Source organism: Ursus americanus, chromosome 18 (genome assembly GCF_024610735.1).
Source record: "Ursus americanus isolate L20-20 chromosome 18, mUrsAme1.1.p, whole genome shotgun sequence".
NCBI classification, from domain to species: Eukaryota; Metazoa; Chordata; class Mammalia; order Carnivora; family Ursidae; genus Ursus; species Ursus americanus.
The window spans coordinates 42,880,675-42,898,312 of NC_142144.1; the positions used below are offsets into that span (position 1 = coordinate 42,880,675).

Consider the following 17,638-nt stretch of genomic DNA (forward strand, 5'->3'; position numbering starts at 1 on the left):
TTAGAAAAACTGGATATGCATATTGGAAAAAGAATGAAATTGGACTCTTACGCCACTCACAAAAACAAACTCAAAATAGATTGTGGACTTAAGTATAAGAACTCAAACAGTAAAACTCCAAAATGAACTCAGGAATTCTAACTATAGAATCCACAAAGAATGAAATAAGTTCCCTCAGAACTCGAAAGTACAGATCAGGATGTTGTTTTTAGCCTAACAAAGGTAATCACAACAATTCATGGTCCTGTCCCCCAACTTTACACTTATACTTTAAACACCCTTAATTGCAGTATCTGAGTGAGGGCCAACTTTTATGTAAAGTAACTTCTTTTAAAAAAACTATCTCTAGTTCCTAAGAGCCAGTCTCCAAAGTTGCCTTCCTTTCACATGACCAAACAGAACCTTTAATATCTCAATTTGCAACATCAGTGTGCAGAAATGATTCTCCCAGTCCATCTGCAGGAACAGGAAGTAGGGGTTGGCCTTCATAGTTAAATGGCCTCTCCTGGTGAATTTCCAAAAGTAATGAGACTCCCTGGATCTAACAGATAGAATAGTGATTTCCTAAAAAATGCCCAACTGGGACTCTTTGCTGAAGATCAGATAAACCACAAGCAAACAAAAATAAATATTTTCCTTACTAGTCAACTGCACACACACACACACACATACACACACATGCTCTTAAGAAAATAAGAGCAATTTTTTACCTAGACGCAATATATTTAAAAATATAAGGCAAACTGTCAACAAAACAAACATACTCTTAAAGGTTAAAATAAATAATGGGATGCGATAATAAAAAAATACAAATCAGGTTAAATTATAACTAAGGTGCAACAAAATAGACTAAAGACTAAATAAAAATGAAAGCTAAGAAAACTCAGTAAAAATAAATAAAACAGATGGGCCAAATATCTAAAAGATTATATTGATAGGTGTACCTGGATATCTCAGTTGGTTGCGTCTGACTCTTGATTTTGGTTCAGGTCATGATCTCAGGATTGTGAGATCAAGCCCTGAGTCAGGGTTGCACTGGGCATAGAGTCTGCTTGAGATTCTTTCCCTCCCCCTCCCCCAACTCTCACAGAAGCACATGTGCTCTCTCTAAAATAAATAAATAAATAAAATCTTAAAAAATAATAAAAATAAAAGATAATAGTGATAAAAACTAAAATAATATGAAAGTTTATTTAAAAATTTTAAATTCAATTAATAAAAACTTGGTAGGTTAACATTACACAATAAAACAATTTAAAATTATTTTAAAAGGATTAAAAGAATAAAATATTAAACTCAAAGAAACAAAAAGGACATTTTAAAAGTTAGAAATTATATTTTTTTATAAAATCCAAAAGATAATGGTTATTTAAGCTCAAATATTTTAATTTCTCTTAGAGAGTCATAGGTTTCTGAAGATACCAATGCTTTTTTCCTTGTAACTAACACACACACACACACACACACACACAGAGAGAGAGAGAGAGAGAGAGAGAGAGAGAGAAGGCCAAATTTACAGAGAAGAGTTGGTGGTTGCCAGAGGCATTGGGACAGAGTAGGTGAAATGCGTGAGGGCATCAAAAGGTATAAACTTTCAGTTATAAAATAACGAAGTCATGGGGATATAATGTATAGCCTGGTACTGTAGTTAAAATACCTTATTGCATATTTGAAAATTGCTGAGAGAGGAGATTTTAAAAGTTCCCATCCCAAGAAAAAATTTGCAACTATGTGAGGTGATAAATGTTAACTAGATTTCTTGTGGTGTCCATTTTGCCATATATAGAAATATCTAATCATTATGCTGTATGCCGGAAACTAATAGAATGTTATGTGTCAATTATACCTCCATTTATAAAAAGACAGTTTGTTGTAATACAGTTGTTGAAAACATTTCCTAATGTCAAGACTCAGAGATAGGACAGGGTTCTAATTCATACCTCTTTTTAGTTGGTTAAGTGTCTGCCTTCAGCTCAAGTCGTGATCCCAGTGTCCTGGGATCAAGCCCCACGCTGGGCTCCCTGCTCAGTGGGAAGCCTGCTTCTCTCTTTCCCTCTGTCTCCCAGCTCGTGCTTTTGCTCTCTCTCTCTCAAAATAAATAAATAAATAAAATCCTTAAAAAAAAAAAAGATTTTATTTAATTATTTTAGTGAGAGATAGATATAGAGAGTGAGAGAGCAGGAGGAGAGGCAGAGGAAGAGAGAATCTCAAGCAGACTCCATGCTGAGTGTGGAGCCTGACGCAGGGCTTGATACTATGACCCTGAGATCATGACCCGAGTCTATCCCTCAACTCACTGAGCCACCCAGGTGCCCCTAATTCACACCTCTTATTTCAAAGTGGTTCCTTTGGTGTCCCCTGTTTAAATGGAGCCTCCTATAGAAGTCCTCGTAGGATATCCTCCCCTCATGCTGTTGGAGGGCCTGCTTCCCTTGACCTGTTCATTTTCTCTTGGTTCTAAAATGCTCTGCTGTTGAACTTCCACCTATATCCCTGAAACTGTTTTCTCAAGAGCCTTGGATTTCAGACATTGTTTTCAAGATATGATGTAACTTCTCACATTAATAATGATATTTTTGAAAACCAGAGGAACTGTAAAGACCAGTTCTAAGATAACAGTTGTCAGTGTGAGATAGTATACAGTGGTTAAAAGAACCATTTTGCAGGTAAGTAAATAAAAATAGGAAGGTTGGATGGCTTGCCTAGTGGGATTCCACTAGATGGCTTCCCATCCAGTGTGGGAAACTGGAGTATAAGCCCTCAGTTTCCTAACTGAATGGGTTTTCTCTTCTGACACAATTCTTACTTCTGGAATGAAATAACTTACCTTTGAGATATTTTCTCTAAACACCTTTCTCCATGGAAGCTAACACGTCTCAAGTATAAAGTAACATTATACATGAAGGTAAATTTAAAGAGAAGTAGTACTTTTGTTCTTTCAGATGTGTATATTTGGAAACAGAATGACACAGACTTCTTTGGCGTCACTGCACAATTTTATCTAAGGAGTTTTGCTGATTGGAATATCACCAGATATTTAAATACAAGTCAAAAATTATCCCCGTGTTTTTTTAAAAAAAAATGATGTAAATGAATACTACAGAAATGTATAGAAAAAGGAAATAATACTATTGCTTTGCTTGGAATTGAAAACATCAGTAAGTTTACAACAGAAGACAAAATTATCTTAAAATATTTTAGAAAAACGAGATAGGCCTCAAACATTTACCAAAAGGTGAAAGGCCAAAGCTGGTGAGGATGGCAGTTGCTCCAATTTCATAGTCATCCTGGAATCATTGAAAATTTACAGTTTGACTTTCGTGCTCTGGGAATTCCATTTTCTCATTAAACTTAAGAATATCAGCTCTCTCACATGCATTTTCTGTACTAGGGCCAACCGTGGAAATGGTTGAGGGATGAGAATTTTGTATAGTGCCAAATGAACAACAGGTGAAATAATCAGATAATGAGTATATTCAGGTAGTGAAAGTGAAAGGAAGTGTGACCAATCAACAAAATAACCACTGTCACTCTTGACATTTACAAGTCTTTGACTTAAGGGGGTACCACTTAATACCTGAAAATAAAATTTAAAAACCCACTTAAAGGCTATTATATAGTAATGAAAAGACTTGTTAAAGAGCCCCGAGTAACCAGTAGCCTTATGACCCAAAACAAGACGACTTGCCATTATCCTGATATTGTACCTCATGCAATTAGTGGAAGTACCAATTAGTGCCTAGAAATGGCAAATCAGGTATACGTTCAGCTTTCAAATGGGTGAATGAATTGGAAAAGACAGAGAAAGAGTGACACTTAGCAGCATAAAGCTGCATAAAACAAACTGAGACATAAAACAGATTCTTATTATAATTTCATAAAAAGAGAAACAGCCTGAAAAGGACCGTTTTAACAAGTTAAAAGAAAACAGTCTCTGGGAACCTATTCTATGATCCTGTATTTCTGTGGTTTCCTTTTCCGTGTAAGATTTGGCCTCATTTTATAAAATGACATTTAATTTCTATTATGTGAGTTTGTCTTCGGTTTACAAGTTCTAATACAGCCCTCTCTGCTGGAATAATTTTATTCTGAAACTAAAAGAGGCACAAAACATGGTAATACATTATCACACTGTATTATAATCCCACGAGATGACAATTTTGTGAGGATATATAAAGGTAGGTCATCTGCGCTAAAAACAGTCACACATTTCAGTGGCTTAATACAATGAAAGTTTATTTCTCATTCATATCATAGTCCAAGGTGGGGAGAGGTCGGGGGAGACTGCTCCATGCAGTCGTCGGAATGCAGGCTTTTCTCATTTGGATTCTCAGAGTCATCTTGATGACTCAGGCATCAAGGAAGAGAAACAGAGAAGGGCTGAATGGGAGAATTTTATGGGCTCAGCCTGAAATGGCATATTTTACTTCTTTCTATATGCATTCCATTGTCCAGAACTCAGTCACATGGTGAGTTCTGATTATATGGGAGACTGGGAAATGCATTCTAGCTAAGTGCCAGGAAGGAAGTGAAATGAGATTTGGTGAGCACATGGCCATCTGCTATAGCCCCACCTCTATTCATCAAATCTATATTTTACTCTATTCACCACAGCCCAGCCGATGCTTAGCACCAGGCCAAGTAAATGAAACATACTCAACCTGCCATGCTATTGTTTATTGAGAACTTTTACATGACAGACACTGTACTTAGATGTTTCAGTCATTGATTCATTAATCCCTTCATTCAAAATATTAATTTAGCATTTCTAGGAGACATTTTCTGTGTATTATGCTGAGTATGATAAAGACAGTGTCTTTGCTCTTTGTAATTTATAGTCTTATGGGGAAGATATATTTTTAATTGTGTTTTTAAAATAAATACAGACTGCAGAGTTCTAAGAATTTTCTTAAAGGTGCTGATAGAATAATTGGGAGGAAAGGTTATTTATTTTTAGAATTTTATTTTTATTTTTTTAAGGAAAAGCTATTTAGATAAGAACGTTTAGGTAAGATCTTTGTAGAGATGTTTAAAAAGAGATTTGAAGGATGAGAAGAAGCAGTTTTGTGACAAGCTAGGGAAAGAGCATGGCAGATAAAGGGACTAATAAGAGGAAGGTCTTCACGTGGGAATATGAGCTGGTATAACAGAGGAACAAGGAAAGACCTCTGGTGCTGAACCATAATTAACTAGGAGAAGGCCATAAGGAGAGTGTGGAGATATCAAAGACCAAGCCAGGTTAGGGTAAAGAGATTGGATTTTGTTCTCAGTCTAAGAAGATAAAATAGAACATTTCAGACAAGGGCTTGATCTTATTTGTATATTCTTAAAAAAAAAATCTCTTCAGGAATTTGTGAACAAGGTTGATAGAGAGGCAGAGATAGAAGTTGGAAGTTTTAGCAGTAGTTCAAGTAAATTATGATAAGCATGATGGTTTGGACTTGACAGTGGAAAATGGAACGAATTAAGACTCGTTGGCTCATTCATACAGAAGGCAAAGAATGGAGGGCAGTGATTTGGATTTCCTCAGCTATGGGGATGGTGGTATCATAGTGAGATGGGGAAGAACAAAGGGGGAAAGAATTTAGACTTGTGCCTCTTGGATTCAAGATATAGCAACAGAATTAACAAAAAACTTCAGGGGGCATCCATAATCATTAATATGCTCAAAGATAGAAAGACTCATTGGGGAATTTCTCTTTTATGGGCTTAAATCCTGGAATCACAAATAGGAGTGACTTATTAGAGGGATTCTTGAGGGAATTGCAGGACCCTTGGTAGAGTAGGAAGTAACTGGTCCACATTTGTTGGCCTGAAGGATAGTTCTACTTCAGGGTCAAAGCTTGCAAGCTTCTTTCCACCTCATGGAGAGCTCCAGTTTAGCATGGGAGGCAGATGTGATATTAACCAACAATGTGGACAAACACAAAAGTGAAGGAAGTAAAAAACTCAAAAGGATGTTGGAATGGGTATCTTCATTAGAAAAAATGCACTTGAGTTGAGCATTCATTCAGGAAGGGTTCATTTGGGAGGGACAAAGAAGGAGATATTAATTCTCTAATAAAGCACTTTTTGTTAGAGAAAGTGCACACACACGAGGCAGGGAGGTACAGAGGGAGAAAGAGAGAATCTTAAGTAGGTTCCAGGCACAGCATGGAGCCCAACACAGGGTTTGATCTCACAACCCTGAGATCATGACCTGAGCTGAAATCAGAAGTCAGCTGCTCAACTGACTGAGCCACCCAGGCGCCCCTCTAATAAAACTCTTTTAAAAATAAGAATTAAGTAACTTCAAAAATCACTGTATCCTGTTAGTCACACTTGTTATTTCTCTTTGAGGTCTTACTTTCCTCACCTATTTTAAATAATATTTTTTATTTTTTCATTTAGTAGTCTAAGACCTATTCATGTATGTGTATACTTACTCATTGTGTTGTTCAAATAATATACTTACTGGCTTTTTGTCTTTCAACTATTAGGCAGATGTTAAAATCCCTCATGATGATGATCAAATTATTTTCTTTTTGTAAATCTGCCACTTTTTATATTGTGAGTCTATCCTATTAAGTATGGATAAATTTCCAATTACGCTTGACCTTTGAATAGCACAGGGGTTGGAGGCATCAACCCCCCCACACAATTGAAAATCTGCGTATAACTTCTGACTTTCCCAAAAGTTAATCACTAATAGCCTTCTGCTGATCAGATGCCTTAACACTAACATAAAGAGTTGATTATTACATAGTTTGTATGTTATCTGTATTATATGCTGTGTTCTTTATTAGTAAGCTAGAAAGAAGGAAATGCTAAGAAAATCATAACGAAGAAAAAATACATTTCTACTACTGTACTTTATTGAAAAAAATCACATGTAAGTGAATTAAATTGCAGAGTTTAAATTGATGTTCAGGGGCCAACTGTATTTTATCGTCCTGGTGAATTAAAACATACATACATTTTAGAGATGGCTTTTATAAAATGCATATATCTGGATTTTTAAAGTTCTATTTTTTTTTCTTATTTGGTAACTGGAGAATGTATCCCATTCGTACATTGTAGTAAGTGATGGATTTGAATTGAATGGCATATCTAATTTTGTAGCTTGTCTTTTTCTTTTTCTTAGTTTCTTTTGGATTATTATTTATTATACATTTTTCCCATGCATGTCAGAAAGTTGTATTCACTATTTCTGTTAACTTAGAAATCACTTGAGTTCCTTCATCTAAATCAAAGGTTAATGAATATCTGTGCTCTCCTTAAGAATAAAGTTTGAAAACTTTAAATTCAACCACTCCTACTGAAAATGTTGCTATTTTCTTGGTGATTTCAGTTTTTTAAAGAATTTTCTTGATTAATATAGTCAGTATCTATTTAATTTATGTAAAATTTTATCATCGTATTTATAATTGTTTTGCATCTCAGATTTCCATTCTATGTTTCATTTTCTTCTAATGAAATTAAATCCATTAGAAATCCCTCTTATGAGGAAATATGGCAGAGTCTCAATTTTTGTCTGAAAAATAACTTTGAAAGGTATTTTTGCTCTGTGTAGTATTTTGGCCTGACAGCTGCCTTGATAGATATTAAATATCTGTAGTAACATTAAAGATATATTTTTTTAAGATTTTATTTATTTATTTGACACAGAGAGAGACAGCCAGCAAGAGAGGGAACACAGGCAGGGAGAGTGGGAGAGGAAGAAGCAGGCTCCCAGTGGAGGAGCCTGATGTGGGGCTCGATCCCAGAACTCTAGGATCACGCCCTGAGCCGAAGGCAGACGCTTAACGACTGAGCCACCCAGGTGCCCCAACATTAAATATATTTTTAACTATCTTCTGATTTTTTAAAAACTAGCTGGCAGTCATTACTTTTGAGGTAGCCTGACGTTCCTATTTGACATAGTTTCTTCCACTGTGCTGCATTCTTGATATTTATTTCAGATCTATCTTTCAGGTTATTACTTCTCTTGTAGATCCTTTATGATATGTGTGTTTATAATTTTACTTACACTATTTTTCATGTCCTGATGTAGTAAATAGACATTTTTTGAATCTGGCTGAACATTTTTATGGTCTCCTTCTCCATTATTTTACTTCTGTTTTTCATTGTTATTTCTTTAAATAAATGTTCTTTTTATTTTTATTTATTTTTAATTTTTTTTCATTTTCTATTAATAATGATTTTTTATTATATTATGTTAGTCACCATACAGTACATCCCCGGTTTTTGATGTAAGGCTCGATGATTCATTAGTTGTGTATAACACCCAGTGCACCATGCAATACGTGCCCTCCTTACTACCCATCACCGGTCTATCCCATTCCCCCACCCCCCTCCCCTCTGTAGCCCTCAGTTTGTTTGAGGTAGTTCCAGTACCTGAAGTCTTTGGTGATCTGACGTGGTTTTGCCTTGTTTCTGCCTGTTTCATTCCTGATGCCTTGTTTTCTGCTGCATTTACAGGGCTGATCTTGTAACTGGTGTTGCCCAGGTGTGAGGCAAGTACTGTGGATTCCTCCAAGAAAGATTTATGTTTTCTTCTGCCAGATGCCTAGGGGCACTCTCAGTCTAGTACTTCTTTTGAATAAGTTTTCCATTTCAAATCACCTTAGCTTAAGCGACAGATATAAATTCAGGCTGCAAACCCTTAAAACACCTAGGTTATGAGTGAGAATTCTAAAGACAGATTTTTTTTGAGATGTACAGTTTTTCTTCCCCTCCTTTTGTCTTTTTCCTCTTTCTTCTTCCTCCTCCTCCTCTGTGTTTTTGCTTCTTCTATTTCCAGCTCCCTCAGTGAGATTTTATGCCCGTGTCTCCTATTATTCACCCCATACTGGATAAATTCTAGGTTATCTTCTATTTGTGCTCTGTGGAGCTTTAAAAATAAACTCAAAGTTATAGGTCATTGGAAAATGCCCTCATGATGAAAGCCAGCTTGGATAATTCTCTCATTTGTCTTAGATCCTGATCTCATCTTCATTTTGGCTAAAAAGTTCCTTACTATACTGCCTACTTAGCAACTAAATTTCAAAAGTTCATTTCAATATTTTCAGTAGAATTTTTACATGTTTTCTTCAGGAAGGTCAATCAGAGGCTATAGCCTGCATGGTACCAAAAAGATAATTTGAAGGACAAGACCTTCACAGTGAATTTGAATTTTTTTTTTTTTAATTAGCAGTTTAAAGTATAGGAATTTCTCTTCTACTTTGAATTTTACCATTCTGAAAGAGTAGAGGAAACTATACTTTCTTGGGAAAAGTAGTTAACAGTAAAGTAAATACATATCTATGTAGTCGAATAAGGAGTGGATTTCTGTAGCTAAAAACAAATTTCAGCTGAGATCCAGAAGGATCTTGCTCATATACAAATCAGCTGAGCCTCTGTAGCTTTTTGTTGTTGTTTTGCTGTTGTCATTGTTGCCGAACTATAGGGAAAAAATCAGGACCAGGCCAGCAGCTTGAAAAATTATCAATTAAATTTTCTCATTAGCTATATTTGGTTCCTTAATTGGCCTTTTTGACTGTGTAATTTCAAGTGATAATTATTTGTGGCACTAGACCATTCCTATATCAATGTTATCTCTTAATTAATTCAAGAAATTGACTTAACATTTTTTTCTATCTTTAGACACAAAAGTAATTTGTGAGTTACCATTCCTTAGACAGCCCAGTCAGCAGCACTTTGAAAAATGACAGTAAGAAGGTCCAATCTTACAGACTTACACCACAATAGCATTGATAATAATCTTGGAGGAGCTCTGCTAAGGAAGAAGTGTACATGTTTGGTGTGAAATAGAAAACTGTGGGGTTATAGATTAAAGGATGAGAGACACATGGAAAGCATAGAATGTTCATTCATCTTCCACAGAGACCTCTCGAATCTCAAAAATAGTGAATTACAATTACACTAAAATACCTAATATATATAAATGCTGAATATGCATATAAAATGCTAGATGTTTTGGTTTCAACAGAGAAAGCAATGAGTGCTTTGCATCCCCACGTTTCTCATTGAATTGCCGAGATCTGGGAAACATACCGAAGGGAGTAGTGTCTCAGGGGTCAGTAATTTTCCATACCTGAATACGAATTTCCGCTCCTCAAAGTGAAAATGAACTACTGAGGAGAAAAAAGGATGGTCATCTAAGAAAAGAAGGTAGGAAATTCCCATTCAGTCATCATAACTTTGGATTCTTACTTCCGATGCTCTTCTAAAGCCAAAAGGGCTGTTGTCCCTGTCCCCTACTACCTTCCCCAATTCATGACTAATTCTTTTCTCATACCCGCTCTTCAAGTATTTTTGCAGGTAAATCAGTCCTGCAAAAGGGAGAGATGTTTATGTAGTTGCTAAATTGGCAGTAAGGAAGGATGAGCCCAGAGGTTTCCTCAGAACAGTGTCTTGGGGAATTGGTGTTTTAGAGTTTGGGAAAGAAACCCAGGCTGCTGCAGACTATTCAGGAAAACTCTCCTCTTTAGTGTAAGATAAGGAATCCAGAAGACCTCAGATTCCCTCCTTAGGCTAGCAAATCTAAATCAGAAAATTAAAGAAAAAAACCCAAAACAAAAAACTTTACAGTAAACTTGTAATAGAAGTCTCAAGTCAAACTCTAGCATAATGAGTAAAGGTGATATTCTAGACAAATTTTTATAAAATCAGGAATAAGGCAAAAAGTGAACACTGAGCTAAAAGCAAGATCCAGTATAATAAAGAAAAATGATGTATAGTAACTGAAAAGCAAGGACCAAAACTATTATTATTGAGAAAATGACTTTATACTGATAACAATCCATGGAATCAGTTGAAATAATATCTTTTTTTAAAATACAAAGTTTAGCAAGGGTACAGGTAGTAAAGCGAAAATAAAATGTAAATGGCTATGACATACATTTATCCTAGCCTGTCAAATTATTTAATTTCTACAAATTTATAAGAAACAAGTCTTTCATTTTGTAGAAGAGATAATCAAATCGGAGAAAGAAAGTGACTTTAGTTTGTTAAAGTCTCATAGCCAGTAAGTGCCAGAGATGTAGCTTGCACTGATAGTTAGACTTCCAAACAGAACGACTTTTACCAGAAGTGGGTGTATTTTTTTAAAGGTATAGATGAGATGTAAATGCGAACAAAGATTAAGGTACACACAAATAAGTTCTTCAGTGTTAGTATTTTCAAGGTTTTTTTTTTCAGTTGGAGCGCAAGGGCCCTGAATTTTTGTGTTCAAAGAAACATTTCACTTTCTTCCAGAGTATTGACCGAGAGGATCTTAATGTTCCCCTCAGCTTGACCAAACTTTAGACAGTCTTCGCCTGACTTTAGGCCTCTAACTGCCCTTTTCTTTGAGTATTTACTTTAAGAAACTTGTCATTGTAAATTTTTTTCTCTACACCTTTGAGACATAAACCTTTTTCAAGGCCTCTTGCCAGTTTTACACCCAGGACTGTCTTTCTCAGTGACTTGGGAGACATCCTTTTGAAATATAATCATCAAGGAAGATGAGGCTTCTGTCTCCCAATCTCTGTGGAGAGAGTAAGAGTCTAGCTTGGGAGGGCACTTTGCTTCAAGCTGTAAAACCATCTTGTGTCATGAACACACAGGGAAGTTTACTCTTTTTGTGGGTAAACCAATACGCAAACACAGATGGCCTGAAATCTTCCCGTTCTGCCCTTCGTTCTAGCAGAACTGAAATCAGAGTTGTGTTCTCTCTCTTCTATTACAAGAGCCTTGAGTAAAATCTTCTCTGCCTGTTTAATAGTCTAGTACAGTTTACTTTGACGTTATCATGCCCCCTCTTATTTCTACAAAACACCCTGCACACACACAAATAAATAAATAAATCCTACTGCAGTTGCTAATTGCAAAGGCTACATAAAATCTGATTTGCACAATTTTGCATCTGAAAAGCCACTGTCAAATTGTCAAGTTCTTTAACAGACTATTACATCTTCTTCCTTGTCTTCCTTTCTTAGAGGTCCGCACAATTTCAGGCCTTTCAGAGGCTGTATGTTCCTCTCTGACTTGGATGTGAAGAAAAGTGGTATGAAGTTAGTGGGCCAACATCCTGAAGGATTAGTCCGACCACTCTATGCACATAATTACAACTAATTGAATTAGTCCCACTCCTAGCAAAGAAGCAAAATCAATATTATAATTAAAACTGCGTTCCTGTATAATTGGATTTTCAAAGGAAACCTGGAAGAGGGGAAGAGTGGAAAGTGTTTCTTATGTGTAAAAGTAATTAATATTTGTATTAAGTTGATATCTTCAAAATAATCCTGCAGAAATTTGTGGCAAAGCCTCAATTTCATTAACCAGAGCTGATTACAGGAGTTCACTTCTTAGCGAAACCATCCTTACAGCCAAAGGCTTTCTGTCTGTTGCCACTGAGCTGTCTGGACCACTGGCTTACTTTCCTATCTCAAATATTTCAGTCAGCTTCAGCATTAGGATTTTCAGGGGCCATTTTATTAAGTGTGTTTTTAAAATCATATCCAAGATTTTTTTCTTTCTGGATCAAAAGAAACCAATCTGAAAGAACTGGGCAGCTTAACGGTTGACCTACTAGTTCTTTCCCTGGAGCTCACTGCCTTCCCTTCAAGTGCTTTTTACCACAATTCCAAATATAGATGGAATTCCTTTTCATAATGTGATGTTAGAAGAGACTCTCAATTTATTTAAAAAAAAAAAAAAGTGGCATTCCTGGGGCTACAAGAGAGCGCTATTTAGCACTGCTCCTCTTTTAGAACTTAGCGATTTAGTAAAGTCAAATAACATTTTCAGTCACATCCCTATGTCAGGAAGACTGTGAGGGCCTGAGTTGGAAGGAAACAGTATACACAGACAAAAGAGACGTAGTCTTCGGACTCAAAAATGGTCTCTCTCGTTGGGAATAGTATAAGCCATATACACAAAAATAAAACAAGAGAGTGTATGCCAAGTAAATGGCATAGACGTGAAAATATGCAGGTATGATGAAGTGGACAATTTCTTGAAAAAGAAGACCTGGTTCAAGTATTACATGTATAACCATGTCCCCCAAACATGTAAGGCACTTGATCTTTGTAGGCCATAATCTTCTTACTTCTAAACTGAAAATTTTGAACTAGATTAGAAAGTCTCATTCAATTCTGAAATTCATTGAACTTTAGAGAAGGGATATCATATCTTAGAATGATATGGCCATGGATGATTGAACATGGGGCACAAGAAACATGAGGTATCATTGAATGATTGAGAGGATGTTGCTAGATAAGGAATACAAAAGCGGGACAAAGCATGAGCAAAAGCAAAGCGTTACTAGGTCTGTTGTGTTCACTTTTGTGTCCGTAGGGCTGGTCATAGCACCTGAAACACAATGGAAAATGTTTAATGATGAATGAATGAATGCATTGGGAGATGTTCCCCTTGCTTATGAGTGGGGTGACATCTAAAAGATCACATTATGTATTTGCTTAATTAAATTACTCAATGAGAGACAAATTTGTGCAGAAACTTTCTTTGGTGACTTGTAATGGATGAAAGAGAGCATTTTCCATCTCTATCCCAAATTTCTCTAATTTAAATGCCATGACCTTCTTTCAAAATTTCCAAGGTCATATGTCTAATAAATGGCAAAATTCTGAATCAAACTATGAAATTCCCTCTTCTATGTCAGTGTCTAATCCAGAGAGAATTTTCTAAACTGTTTCTTAATTGTCCTGTGACGTGCACTTACTTCATCCTCCCCTCTTCTCCCCTGCATTCTTGACTTGGCTTCTGTATTCCGTTGCAGTTTTTCCAGCTCTTCAGCCTTCAGCTCAAATTCTCACGTAAATGATACATGGACCATCTTCTGAACTGCTTCTCATGCCCAGGTACTTTTTTGCCTTCCCATGCCACCTTTAAAACTTTAATATTCATTGCAACAGCTTTTCTCATCTGAGGTTGCTTTGGGTATGCTCTTAACCAGTTATCTCCAGGATCAATTTTGGATCCTGGAAAAGGGGGCACATTGTTTTGATTTCCCCTGAGCCTGCTAAAGCTGTAATGTTCAAAACAGAAGTGCCCTGAGAAGACAACTTTGCTTGCATAACACTTCTTGGCAACAGATAAATTGTTTCTCTATAGTTTTCTCTTTGAATTTTATGTTGGATCAGTTTTTAACTTGGAGACCATTCTCTTTTGAGTAATACTTTTTCAATGTGTCACACCTTGAGATTTATTGTACCAATACATCATCAGAGTGACAGCTGGCCCTGATGATGTATAGCTTAATACATCATGAAAGCAATTTTTCATTCAGGTTACATATTACATAGGAATGTTAGTGCTTGTATTTTAAAAAATATAAATTTATGGGCTTACAACAAATACAACTTTCTGAGAGTTTGTAAAACTCTTAGATCTGTCCCAAATCTATCGGGGCAATAAAATTAGCATTGGGTCTCAGTAATACTGAGTGCCAACTCTTTTCTGCAATAGCAAAAGATATCTTCTTTATAAATGTTTATTTTTTCAATAGGAAATATGTACACTTGATAAAAAAATTAAAAATACAATAGTATATACAGTGAAGACTATCTCTTCCTTCTGTCCATATCTGGAAGCTATCCAGTACCCCTCCTCTGAGGGAAAAACTTACCAACTCTTTTAGAGATAATGTAAGACTATAGAGACACCTATATGTGTGTGTGTGTGTGTGTGTGTGTGTGTGTGTGTGTGTGTGTATTTACCTTTATATGCAATCAGTAATATATTCTGCATTTTTCCCACGGTTACCAGTATAAATCAGAAATTGCTTCATCTATTTACAGATAGATTTTTCTCATTCTTTTTGGTGATGGCATATATCCTATTATTCTCCCTTATTCCTAAGAGATATTGCTTTTCTATAGAATAGCCACTTTTCTTTATTTCATGGACAAAGTCCAAACCAGAACAAGAATGAAAAAAAATGACTAGAAAGAAAATGGAGTTACTTTTAGTTTTTCCTCATTATATGACATAGAGATATATTACTCTTTTTATAATAGCATACTATTCTACTGATCTCTTTTATGATTTTGACTCAAGGAGAACTCATTTTCATTAATAAGGATTTAAAATTTTTATTTTACGTGAAATGTTTAAGTGAATCTTACCAAAGTTGACAAAAATATATACATTTTTTTATGGATAAACCACAACTGGGGAGAAAGAAGAGAAAAAGTAGAAAAACTAAATTGAGATTAAGAATGTAAGACATTTTAAATAATAAGTGTCATCTCTTAACAGAAATGTCCCAAATTAATATATCACATTCATTACCTTCTTTATTTTTACTTATGAACTTGCTTGGAAAATTTAGCTTTAGTTTGTGTCATGGACAAATTAACAATAATAGGGAAAATGGAATTTTTTATAGCCTCTCAAATGAGAGAAGGTAATGAGGAACATGAGAATTTCCGGTATGGAAAATCTTAGTCTTTAATCCAAATTATGAAATTAGTTATAATTGAAGGCCATGTACAGAGTGGTTTGAAAAGAATAAATCTCAAAATCAGTTTTTAAAAAATTATGGCTATTATGATTATTATTATAAGCGAGTTACCTCTTGTCCATCAGTCCTGCATTTAGTTTTTGCCTTGCTACCTCCATCATTTATTTTATATTATCTATTATGAATGCATCCATTTCCTCCTCCAGTATTTGCCAGGTCACTTTTTTTAATACTTAGCTGTAAGTCCACAAAAGACAGACATCTTGAAACTGTAAGACATTAGTATTTTTTTTGGCAAAGCATACAAATTTTTTCTCATTTCTCCTTCCCTTGACCTCGTGGATTTAGCCAACTTAGGAATGCGAGAGTGTACAGATATCTAAGCAGAGAATTTTTTTTAATCTCCTCTTAAGAAAAGATGAAACTATCAAGTATTGCTGCAGGGCAAGGTTACACCGTGTGTGTGTGTGTGTGTGTGTGTGTGTGTGTGCGCGCGCGCGCGCGCGCGCGCGCGCACGTGCACGCATATGCACTTATTTCCAACCTTCAATTCTCTTTTCCCCTCCCCACCCTTCTGGGAAGGATAATTGTCTGAGTAATGAATTATAAACTTCTGAAGAGCCAATGCGAGGAATTTAGTTTGGAGAGAATAGGAGAGAAAACAGTTCATCTCAAAAGTAGAGAGTGTCATTCTTGAGAGTAGAAGGTGTTAAGGGGGTTGGGGAGTAGGAAAAAAGAACCAGAAACAGGGCTTCCAGAGGGAGAGGAGAGGATGGAGTTTGGGGAAGGGGAAAGAGACTGGAGAACCAGGTCAGAAGTAGTGTCAATGGCCCATCTGAGTAGACTGGATGTTTTGTAATCCATACTTTTAAAAATAAACTTTTATTAAAATCTACTTAACAGACAGTACTTTCATATTTGGGTCCAATTGGATGATTATTCTGGCTATAAGGTGGAATAATTAAAAGCAGTTATTAGGGCCCAGCCATACAGCACTATTTTTGAAAATAAACATTTTTTTGGTAAATGACAGGATTAATCGCTGCTTTAAGAAGGTAAGATCCATTCCTTCACATTGTAATCAGGTAATCCTCAAAAACACAATGTCTGAGACCTTAGTGATCTTAGTTTTCTACCTCTGCTGATTTTGTAAAGTCAAACAGTTCACAGTCAAGCTGGAACAGTAGAACAGAATGGTAAATAAGTCAGGATCCGGAGTTTAAACTCCAGCACCAACACTTAATAGCTTGGGAAATTTATGTAGCCCTTACCTTAATTCCTACTTTATTTTTTAAAGGACTAAGTGAAGTATTGTATAAGTTAATAAATCAGATTTTAAAATTAAGTGAATTTGTTAATCAGTCTTAAAGTCTTCTTTGTATTTTGGCAACCCATAGTTGGCAAAGTAGGAAGATGGCAGTGGGGTACGTGACCTCATTTTGAGGTGACTTTGTGAAATTTTAGGCAACGCCACTTTGAGAGGAAAAGAAAGTGCTCAGACTCTGCAGACACTGAGACACAGATTTTTGTTTAATATCTGACTACTGTGTTGCTGTTGATGTACCAGGGCTCCTCAACAAAAATTAGACTACACAGTGCTCACTTCAGCAGCACAAACACTAAAACTGGAATGATTCAGATTAGATTAGCATGGCCCCTGCATAAGGATGACACGTAAATTTGGGAAGCTTTCCATATTTAAAGAAAAAAATTGGACTATGCAAATTGGCCTTTCATTTAATTAACGATATCATTCATCAGTTTGCCTTTATTGATGCTTACCCATAGAGAGAAGAAATATCGTGGATAAGACTCTGAAATCTCTCTGTATCCTGGTCATCCATGAACATTTTTTTTTAAAGATTTTATTTATTAATTTGACAGAAACAGCCAGCGAGAGAGGGAACACAAGCAGGGGGAGTGGGAGAGGAAGAAGCAGGCTCCCAGCGGAGGAGCCTGATGTGGGGCTCGATCCCAGAACGCTGGGATCACGCTCTGAGCCGAAGGCAGAGGCTTAACGACTGTGCCACCCAGGCGCCCCTCATCCATGAACATTAAACATATCAAAGTGTTAGCAACAATAATGGCAAACTTTTAGTGAGTCATTGCTATGTATTTGACACATACGGTACTCAGTGCTTTACGCATGTTATTTAGTTGTCCCAACAAGTCTATGAAGAGAGTACTATT

General features: G+C 36.0%; 1 long non-coding RNA gene and 1 other non-coding gene across 11 annotated transcripts in view; both read left to right on the plus strand.

The window, feature by feature from the left end:
• Window positions 1–17,638, plus strand: part of LOC123781326 (uncharacterized) — a 1,008,785-nt gene that overhangs the window by 879,231 nt on the left and 111,916 nt on the right. The window lies entirely within an intron of this gene.
• On the plus strand, window positions 17,044–17,150 carry LOC123781368 (U6 spliceosomal RNA). Its single transcript, XR_006776702.1, has one exon. It is a non-coding gene; the product is annotated as a U6 spliceosomal RNA (small nuclear RNA).